Source organism: Lathyrus oleraceus, chromosome 3, assembly GCF_024323335.1.
Source record: "Lathyrus oleraceus cultivar Zhongwan6 chromosome 3, CAAS_Psat_ZW6_1.0, whole genome shotgun sequence".
In the NCBI taxonomy this organism is placed as follows: domain Eukaryota; kingdom Viridiplantae; phylum Streptophyta; class Magnoliopsida; order Fabales; family Fabaceae; genus Lathyrus; species Lathyrus oleraceus.
Genome location: NC_066581.1, coordinates 492,082,961 through 492,094,368, shown reverse-complemented (window position 1 = coordinate 492,094,368; position 11,408 = coordinate 492,082,961).

Below are 11,408 nucleotides of genomic sequence, written 5' to 3'. Positions count from 1 at the left end.
TCTTATGCAAAGTTTCTTAAAGACATCCTTACCAACAAACGTAGACTTGACGATCCGAAGCCTTTGGAATGTAATGCTATTTCCGAGGACAAATTAGCAAAGAAAGATAAAGATCCTGGAAATTTCTCCATTCCTTGCCTTTTGGGTAATCATGTCATCGAAAAAGCTTTTCTAGACTTAGGAGCTAGTGTGAGCCTAATGCCTTTAGCGGTTTGTGAGAGGTTAAACTTAGGAGAATTACAGCCCACTAAGATGTCACTTCAGTTAGCCGATAGATCTGTTAAATATCTGATAGGCATTTTAGAAGATGTCCCTGTTAGGATAGGTCAGTTATTTATCCCTACTGATTTTGTTGTCATGGACATCAAAGAGGACAATGATATACCAATCCTTCTAGGTAGACCATTCTTATCGACTGCAGGAGCCATAATAGATGTCAAGAAAGGAAAGTTGACATTTGAGGTAGGCGACGAGAAAATAGAATTTATACTTTCGAAATTTTTTATGGCACCTGTGATGGGAGACTCGTGTTATGCCTTAGATATCATTGATGAATGTGTTAGAGAATTAGAACAAAAAGAAATTATAAAAACAATTAAGTTACCATCAACCCCCATAAAGGAAGATGATGACTTTAAAGAACCTTACATCGATGATAACCTTTATGAATGTTTATCCCTTACCCCAGATCCTATACCATGCCCTAAGAAACCAACCTTAGAACTTAAGGAACTGCCTAAGAACCTGAGATATGAGTTCCTCGATGAAAAGATGAATCGTCCAGTGATAGTTAGCGCTACCTTGAGCCATGAGGAAACGAACCAACTTTTAGACGTTTTACGAAGACACCCCTCAGCCTTAGGATATAATATCTCTAACCTGAAAGGTATAAGCTCATCCGTATGCATGCATCGGATTTTGCTAGAAGAAGATTCAAAACCCTCTAGGGAGCATCAGAGAAGAATAAACCCTATAATGAGTGATGTTGTTAAAAAGGAAGTTCTTAAGTTACTTGAGGCAGGTATCATCTACCAGATCTCGGATAGTAAGTGGGTGAGCCCTGTGCATGTAGTACCTAAAAAGGGAGACATCACAGTCGTGGAAAACAATAAAGGCGAACATGTAGCAAAACATTTAGAAGGAGGATGGCGGATGTGTATAGATTATAGAAAATTAAATAAAGCAACTAGGAAGGACCATTTCCCTTTACCATTTATAGACCAGATGTTGGAGCGTCTAGCCAGACACTCTTACTTCTGTTATCTAGATGGATACTCTGGATTCTTCCAAATACCTATTCACCCCGAAGGTCAAGAAAAAACTACCTTTACATGCCCTTATGGAACTTTTGCCTACAGACGAATGCCATTCGGCCTCTGTAATGCCCCAGCTACTTTCCAACGCTACATGATGTCAATCTTCGCAGATTACCTAGATGGGATCATGGAAGTGTTTATGGACGATTTCTCGGTTTGCGGATTTGATTTCCACGATTGGCTTGCTAACCTTGAGAAAATCTTGGAGAGATGCGTGGAGGTGAACCTCGTGCTAAATTGGGAAAAATGTCATTTCATGGTAACCGAAGGAATAGTTTTAGGACATATAGTTTCTGAAAAAGGTATAGAGGTAGATAAAGCTAAAATAGAAGTTATTGAAAACCTAAAACCACCAAAAACCATCAGAGAAGTCTGAAGCTTTCTTGGACACGCTGGATTCTACGGGCGTTTTATTAAGGACTTCTCCAAAATAACCAAACCTTTAACCGGACTTTTAATGAAAGATGCTGAATTCATTTTCGATGAAAAATGTAATGACGCATTTAATCTTTTAAAGCAAGCATTAGTATCTGCACCCATTATGAAACCACCTGATTGGTCGGAACCTTTTGAGATAATGTGCGATGCTAGTGATTACGCAGTTGGAGCCGTTCTAGGACAAAGGAAAGATAAAAAATTACATGTCATTTATTATGCCAGTAGAACCCTAGATGCTGCCCAACTTAACTATGCAACAACTGAAAAAGAATTACTCATTGTAGTTTTCGCTATAGACAAATTTAGATCTTATCTAGTAGGAGCAAAAATTTATGTTTACACCGATCATGCTGCCATTCGTTACCTATTAAGTAAAAAAGATGCCAAGCCCAGGTTACTCCGATGGATTCTATTACTACAAGAGTTTGATTTAGACATAAGAGATAAAAAAGGCACTGAAAATGTAGTAGCCGATCACCTTTCTAGGCTAGAACATCTAAAACCTGAACTAGTACCCATAAACGATGATTTCGCCTATGATAGACTGATAGCCATAGTAGAAACCATTGAAGATAATAACCTAGATCCTTATGAGAACCCCCAAAATTCCTTAACAATAAGTAACGTACCCTGGTATGCAGATTTCGTTAATTACCTAGTTGCTGATATAGAACCCCGTGATCTTGACTACCACCGCAAAAAGAAATTCTTCCACGATGTGAGAAACTTCTATTGGGACGAACCGCTCCTTTTCAAAAGGGGTAAAGATGGCATTTTTCGCCGTTGCGTTCCAGAAGAAGAGGTAAATAATATTATCGAGCATTGCCATTCTGCACCCTATGGTGGACATGCGAGCACCTCTAAGACATACGCCAAAATTCTTCAAGCTGGCCTATTCTGGCCTACCATGTGGCGTGATGTCTATGCTTACATTGTCAAATGTGATAGATGCCAACGCACTGGAAACATTTTAAGACGAGATGAAATGCCCTTAAGAAACATTCAGGAAGTAGAACTCTTTGACGTATGGGGTATAGATTTCATGGGACCTTTCCCACCATCCTTAGGAAACAGGTATATCTTAGTAGCCGTAGACTATGTGTCTAAGTGGATTGAAGCTATAGCTGCACCCACAAACGAAACTAGGCTAGTAATCAAATTATTTAAAAACTATATATTCCCTAGATTTGGAACACCACGTTTAGTCATAAGCGATGGAGGATCACACTTTATATCGAGAATATTTGACAAACTTTTAAGAAAATATGGAGTTAAGCATAGAGTAGAAACACCATACCACCCACAAACTAGTGGCCAAGTAGAAGTATCTAATAGGGAGATAAAACAAATCCTGGAGAAAACTGTTTCTATTTCTAGGAGAGATTGGTCTCAGAAGCTTTAAGAAGCATTATGGGCCTATAAAACCGCTTTCAAAACCCCTTGTCGCAGCCTAAAAAAATATAGCGTGCGAAAAAAACAACCGGCGAGAAAGAAATGACAGAAGAGTCGCCACCGTGCGTTATTTATCCCAAAGGAGGGAAAGGAAACGCTCGAAGTAAACCTGGAGAAAGGAAAGGAAAAGAGAAGGTCTCGCAACCAAATCTTGGGTTCGGGAGTCGATTATGCGAAGGGAAGGTATTAGCACCCCTACGCATCCGTAGTACTCTACGGGATCCACTCTTGTTATTCTTGTCTAAAGGGTGTGGGTATATCTAATATACTATTTACTAAAAGAGGGGTCAAAAGGAAATGACTCGCACGGATGTCGCACCCACTGCATACGTATCTCATATGAATATGAGAATCAGAGTCTTCGTAGCTCGGCTACCTATGGGTTAAGGATAAGTGTGCTCGCTAAGACATCGCGTCTTATGCCTACGTATCTTATCGGGAATGAGAATCAGAGCAAAACGTAGTTCAAACTAACTACGGGAACAAGGGTCTCGATTGCAACTAGGGCAAGAGAAAAGGAAAGTCTCGATCGCAACGAGGGCGAGAGAAAGGATCGCAACGAGGGCAAAAACAAACAAGGATTAGTTGTTAGTTGTTAGTTAACAAGGAACTCGGCAAGACATCGCATCTTGTGCCTACGTATCTCATCTGAACATGAGAATGAGAGTTACCGTAGTTCGGCTACATATGGATTGCCATCTGAACATGGACTTACAATGGAAGACACTAGTTGTTTCAAAGGAGAGTGGGCAATGTGTTCACATCCTAGCAGCAGGTGTCGCAGCTCGCTGAATCGAGTCTTAGGCAGTTACCTCTTTGCAATAGGACGGACTACATGCCACAAGATCGGAGACGCTCTGAAAGGTCTAAAGATGGGGAAGCTCTTCCCTAGAGTTGTCATGCAATATGTACTTAAGTGTTAGGATTTACAAATGGGACTATCTACCTAATGTTAGCATGCAAAGAATATGGGAATTCTACCTATGTTATCGTACAAAAGAATAAGGGAATCCTACCTATGTTATCATACAAAAGGATATGGGAATCCTACCTATGTTATCATACAAAAGGATCTATCTAATGGGTGCTACCTAATCGGAACAAGAATCGACGAATGGAGCAAGGAGAAGTGCTAGGGATAAGGGTAGATGGCGATGCATGAAGCAATCGACTTACAAGGTTGATGGCGATGCATAAAGCAATCGACTTACAAGGTTGATGGCGATGCATAAAGCAATCGACTTACAAAAGGGTGGATGAATACGTGCTGGTTCTGTTAGGTTTTAAAAAATGATTACTCGATGTTGGATCGAGGTTTTGATCTTGTTTTGAAATGGTTATCGAATGTTCATTTTAATTCTTGTATTAACAGATGAATAAAGAATGAAAGAATAAATATTATACATTTTGTAGGTGCTTAATTGGCTGCATTATATGGTAAAACACTAGCTGGTTACTAATGTCTTGACTGATGTCATGACATGGTATGTATGTGTGACTACATTGTAGGTTAGAATATCTAACTGTACTCTGATGTCTTGACTGAAGTCATGACACACTTGAGTAGTTACTGCAGGATTAGCTAACACAGGATTTATTGAATGTCAAACTGGATGCTGTGACATTCATACCTGTCAGCAGATACTAAGGAATAGAACAGCTGGTGTTCTGTTAGAACTTAGTATTTATTTCCAGTCTGGTTATCAAGGAAAGACCAGTCCTGGCATAAGGCCAACTGACTGAATGTCAAACTGGATGTTATGACATTCATCATTGACAGCAGCTACTGAACATTAGACAGAGTGGTGTTCTGCTATACTTCAGCATGTTACTTAGTCTGTTCTTCAAGAGAATAACAGAACTAACTTAAGGCCAACTGTGTAAATGTTAAATTGGACACTTTGACATTTATTAATGTAAGCTGTTACTATAGTATGGTCATTTTGATCATGTGCAGCTCAGCAAAATTGTACAGTCTGTTTTCTGGAAAAAACAGACTCAGCATATGGACCTTGATGTCAAGCTGAATGTCGTGACATTCATTCCTGACAGCATATGCTATATTGTAGGTTGTTCAGTTTTCTGTTTCAGCTTTTTCTCAGGCTATTCTTCAGGGATTCAACAGCTGAGAGAAAATCCAGGAAATCAACAACCAAGCTACATTTAATGAACCTAACAAATAGCCTATTTGTTAGTAACCTAAATGTTGAATTTATGGGAACTCGCGTGACCTTAAATTCAGGAGAATACAGGTGCAAAAGCCCAGGTACTGCAATATAAAAGGAAGGCGTTCCTTCATCCAGTTTCGGGGATTTTTGAGGCGTGAAGATTTTGTGTGTCCATCATACTTCACTGCTGTATTTTTGTGAGTCTTGTATTAGACGTATCTTGTAAGCCAAGCCATTATCAAGTAGATGATTGCTGTGGCATAGGGTGTTCATTGAGTTGTAAGTGTTGTGTCGCTCAAAGCTTTTAAGCGTGAGTGTTGTGTATCTTGATTAAAGCTGTGAAGCACAATCAAGAGTTGTTTGAAGTGTGACTTCAAATTGTCTTTAATATTGATTAAAGGTAGTAATCATTGAGGTGATTGAGGGGGAGTGAGTAGGAACTCTGATCTTAGTGTAAGATTGAAATTGCATTGGGTAGGGATTAAGTGATAAGTTGTAAACGGGTGAGTTTAGCTTTGAATTGATACTACTAATAGTGGATTTCCTCCCTGGCTTGGTAGCCCCCAGATTTAGGTCATGTTGGACTGAACTGGGTAAACAATTACTTGTGTTATTTACTGCACTTACGTTCTGCATAATTCCTGTCTGTGCAGAATTGGATGTCATAACAACCCGTGTGACATCTAAAGTCTGATAACTAGAATTTCAATTGGCATCAGAGCAGGCACCCTGCCTGTGAATTTCTGGGTGAGATCTAGGGAAGTTACTTTCTAGTACCATGGACAAGGATATAGGACACTCAAATAGACCACCCATGTTGGATGGCTCTAATTATGATGACTGAAAGCCTCGTATGATAGCCTTCTTAAGGTCTCTAGATAGCAAAGTCTGGAGAGCTGTCAACAAAGGATGGGAACATCCAATGAGGACAGGTGAAGATGGAGTCAGTGTGCAGATTCCTGAAGAAGAGTGGGACAAGGAGCAAGAGACATTAGCTCTTGGAAATTCCAAGGCCTTGAATGCATTGTTCAATGGAATCAGTAAGAACATCTTCAGGCTGGTGCACCACTGTGAACTAGCTAAGGAAGTTTGGGATACCCTCAAGGTAACTCATGAAGGTACTTCCAAAGTGAAGATGTCCAAACTTCAGATGCTGACCACCAAGTTTGAAAATCTGAGGATGAAAGAGGATGAGACTATTCATGACTTTCACATGAATATTCTTGAAATTGCAAACACCTCTGGTGGACTAGGTGAGAAAATGGCTGAAGAGAAACTTGTAAGAAAGATTCTCAGGTCCTTGCCTAAGAGATTTGCTATGAAGGTCACAACCATAGAGGAGGCACAGGACATCTGCAATATGAAGGTGGATGAGCTCATTGGGTCTCTCCAAACCTTTGAAATGGGCTTGTGTGAGAATTCTGAAAAGAAGAACAAAAGCATAGCTTTTGTATCTAATGCTGAAGAGGAGTCAGAAGCAGGATATACTGAAGGTGATGAAAGTATATCAGAAGCGTTAGCCATGCTTGGGAGACAGTTCAACAAGTTCGTGAAGAAGATTGATCAAAGAGGGAGACCTAATGTCAAGAACATCCAGTCTGACATCAGGAAAAGATCAACTTCTGAAGAAAAGTTCAACCAAGGCAAGGGAATCCAGTGTCATGGTTGTGACGGGTATGGACACGTCAGAGTTGAATGTCCTACCTATCTCAAGATGCAAAAGAAGGGGCTAACTACCACATGGTCTGAAGGAGATTCTGAAAGTGAATCTGAAGGAGAATCTGCCAAACATGTCACTGCATTAACCAGTGTTTGTGCCTCTGATGATGACTCAAGTGCAGATGAACTGACCTTTGATGAACTTGCTGCAGCCTATAAGAAGCTGTGTACCACCAGTGCAGAAGTGCGTGCACAAGGAGAAAAGCAGAAGAAACTCATCAAGGAACTAGAAGATGAGAGACAGAAGCAACTGTCTGTCAGAGGGTCTAAATGGTGAGATAGCCCTGCTGACCTCCAAGCTGAATCAGATGACTAAATCCATCAGAATGATGAATAAGGGAACTGACACCTTGGAAGAGATCCTAAAGGTGGGACAGCAGTCTGGAACCAAATCTGGCCTAGGATTTGGGAAAAGATCCTCAGCTGAACACAAACGCCCAAAGGCTAAAGTTCAGAAGTTCAAGCGGAAGTCAAAGCCAATGTCTCAACATCGAGGAACTAGGATGAATGTTCATCAGAAGAGGAAATACCAGGAGTGAAGGTGTCACCACTGTGGTAGACTCGGTCATATAAAAGCCTTCTGCTACTGGATTCATGGTTTCCCTAACCAAGCCTCTCATGTCAGGCCTAAGCATAAACCATATAAGCGCTATGTTCCCATCAAGAAGCAACAATGGTATGCTAGGATAGCACACACTGCTCTAAGGGCTTCTACCAGAGAAGACTGGTACTTTGACAGTGGATGCTCAAGACATATGACTGGTATGGAAAATCTACTGGTAGATATTCAACCTCACACTACCAGCTATGTGACCTTTGGTGATGGTGCCAAAGGAAAAATAAAAGGTGTGGGTAAGCTGGACTGCTCTGGAGTTCCAAAACTGAATAATGTGCTGTTAGTAAGAGGACTAACTGCAAACCTCATCAGCATAAGTCAGCTATGTGATCAAGGGTTTCATGTTCAGTTTACCAAGGAGCTATGCATTGTGACTAATGGTGACAATCAGGAAGTTATGAGAGGAACCAGGTCCAAAGATAACTGTTATCTGTGGGAACCTAAAGTCTCTAACTTTTCAATAATATGCCCCTCAACCAAGGGAGAATAGGAGGTGAAGCTGTGGCATAGACGTCTTGGACATCTCCACTTACGGGGAATGAAGAAGATTATATCCAAGGAAGTAGTCAGAGGAATTCCAAAGCTTCTTATTGATGAAGGAAGAGTCTGTGGAGAATGCCAGGTGGGCAAGCAAACCAAGATGTCACATCCGAAGCTGGGACATCCCACAACCTCCAGAGTTCTGGAACTGCCGCACATGGATTTAATGGGACCCATGCAGGTTGAAAGCCTTGGTGGGAAGAAATATGCTTACGTGGTGGTTGATGACCATTCCAGATACACGTGGATAAGCTTCATCAGAGAGAAGTCAGATACATTTGATGTCTTCAAAGACCTGTGCATAAGACTTCAAAGGGAAAAGGACAGTTGTGTGTTCATGATTAGAAGTGATCATGGTACAAAGTTCAAGAATTCCAAGTTTGATGAGTTTTGCTCTTCTGAAGGAATAAGTCATGAGTTCTCCTCCCCTATAACCCCTCAGCAAAATGGAATAGTTGAAAGAAAAAATAGAACTATTCAAGAATCTGCCAGGGCAATGATTCATGCAAAGAAGCTCCCCATGCACTTTTGGGCTGAAGCAATGAATACCGCGTGCTATGTTCACAACAGAGTCACCTTGAGAAAAGGAACCTCCTCCACTCTGTATGAAATATGGAAAGGCAGAAAACCCACTGTGAAGTACTTTCATATCTTTGGAAGTAAATGCTACATTCTCACAGATCGTGAACAGAGAAGGAAGCTAGATCCCAAAAGTGATGAGGGTATATTTCTGGGATACTCCACTAACAGCAGAGCCTACAGAGTGTTCAACTACAGGACCAATGTCCTGATGGAATCCATAAATGTTATTGTGGACGATAAAGAGGAAGGAACCGATGTCATGGAGGATGTTGAAACATTCCTTGACAGTTCAACTGACATTCCAGTCAAGTCTGAAGAAGTAGAGGAACCTCCTCCTGAATGTGAAGCAGATGCAACCACCAAAGTGCCATCTATCAGAATTCAGAAAGACCACCTTAAGGATCTTATCATAGGGGATCCCAATAGTGGTGTGACTACCAGGTCACGGGGAATAAGCTCAAATTCCTGCTTTGTATCCAAGGTTGAACCAAAGAATGTGAAAGAAGCCCTGACTGACGAATACTGGATCAATGCCATGCAAGAGGAACTTGAGCAATTCAAAAGGAATGAAGTATGGGAGCTAGTTCCAAGACCTGAAGGGACCAACATCATTGGCACCAAGTGGATCTACAAAAACAAATCTGATGAGAAAGGAGTAATTACTAGGAATAAAGCAAGACTAGTAGCTCAAGGATACACTCAAGTTGAAGGGGTAGATTTTGATGAGACATTTGCTCCTGTGGCCAGGCTTGAGTCCATCAGATTGCTGTTAGGGGTAGCATGCATCCTGAAGTTTAAACTATTCCAAATGGATGTGAAGAGTGCATTCTTGAATGGCTACTTGAATGAAGAAGTCTTTGTGGAACAACCTAAAGGGTTTTGTGATCCTAACCAACCTAAGCATGTATACAAGTTGAGGAAAGCCTTGTATGGGTTGAAATAAGCACCTAGAGCATGGTATGAAAGGTTGACCGAATTTCTGACCTCAAATGGATACAGAAAAGGTGGAATAGATAAAACCTTATTTGTGAAGGATGAAGACGGCAAAATCATGATTGCTCAAATCTATATGGATGATATAGTCTTTGGTGGAATGTCAGAACAAATGGTTCAACAATTGTTCACCAGATGCAATCCGAGTTTGAAATGAGTCTAGTTGGAGAACTGACCTATTTCCTTGGAATGCAAGTAAACCAAATGGAGGACTCTATGTTTCTCTCCCAAAGCAAGTATGCCAAGAACATAGTTAAGAAATTTGGTATGGATAATGCTAGGCACAAGAGGACTCCTGCGCCTACTCATCTGAAGTTAACCAAAGATGAAGGTGGGCCTGGTGTTGATCAATGCTTGTATAGAAGCATGATAGGAAGCCTACTTTACCTAACTGCAAGTAGACCTGACATTTCTTATGCAGTTGGAGTATGTGCTAGATACCAAGCAGAGCCTAAGGTGAGCCACTTGAATCAAGTCAAAAGGATTCTCAAGTACATCAATGGGACTTGTGACTATGGGATGCTATATTCACATGGGTCTGAGCCTGTCCTATCTGGGTACTGTGATGCTGACTGGGCTGGGAGTGCTGATGACAGAAAAAGCACATCAGGTGGATGTTTCTTCTTAGGAGACAATCTCATATCTTGGTTCAGCAAGAAGCAGAATTGTGTTTCTCTGTCCACTGCAGAGGCTGAATACATAGCTGCTGGAAGCAGTTGCCAACTGGTTTGGATGAAATAGATGCTTACTGAGTACAATGTCACTCAAAATGTCATGACATTGTTCTGTGATAATCTCAGTGCCATCAATATCTCCAAGAATCCCATCCAACACAGCCGGACCAAACATATTGACATTAGGCACCACTTCATCAGAGATCTGGTGGAAGACAAGGTGATCACTTTGGAACATGTAGCCACGGACCTTCAACTGGCTGACATATTTACAAAGGCTCTGGATGCTACTCAGTTTGAAAACTTAAGGAGCAAACTGGGAATATGTCTCTCTGAGACCTTATAGCAACCACTGATGTTTGGGATGTATTGTTTAATATCTCTGCCTATTAAACAATTGGTACTATGCTCTGATTGGTCAACAGATCATAGCTATGCTACTTGCAACGAGTGTGGCTACAAGAGGGTAAGGAGACATCCTACCGTGCGAAGGCCAATGTACCTGCGGGAGTTCAAGGATGCTGTTCATGCAGCAGTGGTTCTGGATGTCAGAAACAAAATCATGGCATCTGATATGGTGGTACCTACTGTAAAGCAGAAGTGGGTGATTACTTGATCAAAGCTGTGAAGCAAGATCAAGTGGATGCTAACTTGGTTGAAACTGTGAAGTAAAACCAAGTCTGTAACTCTGTCATTGTTCTCTGGTTATGTTGTTGGCTTTGGCAACATTTTTGACAAAAAGGGGGAGTAATAGTAATAACCACCCCTGAAAAACAGAGTGGGTCTCTACAACAGACTCTCATGACAGATTCCCTCCCCTGCAGCTGCTTTGTGAAGTTTTTTATTTAACTTCCATGTGTGTGAGTGTGTTGCCACTCTGAGTGTATTAGCTAGGCTTAATTCCTGCTAG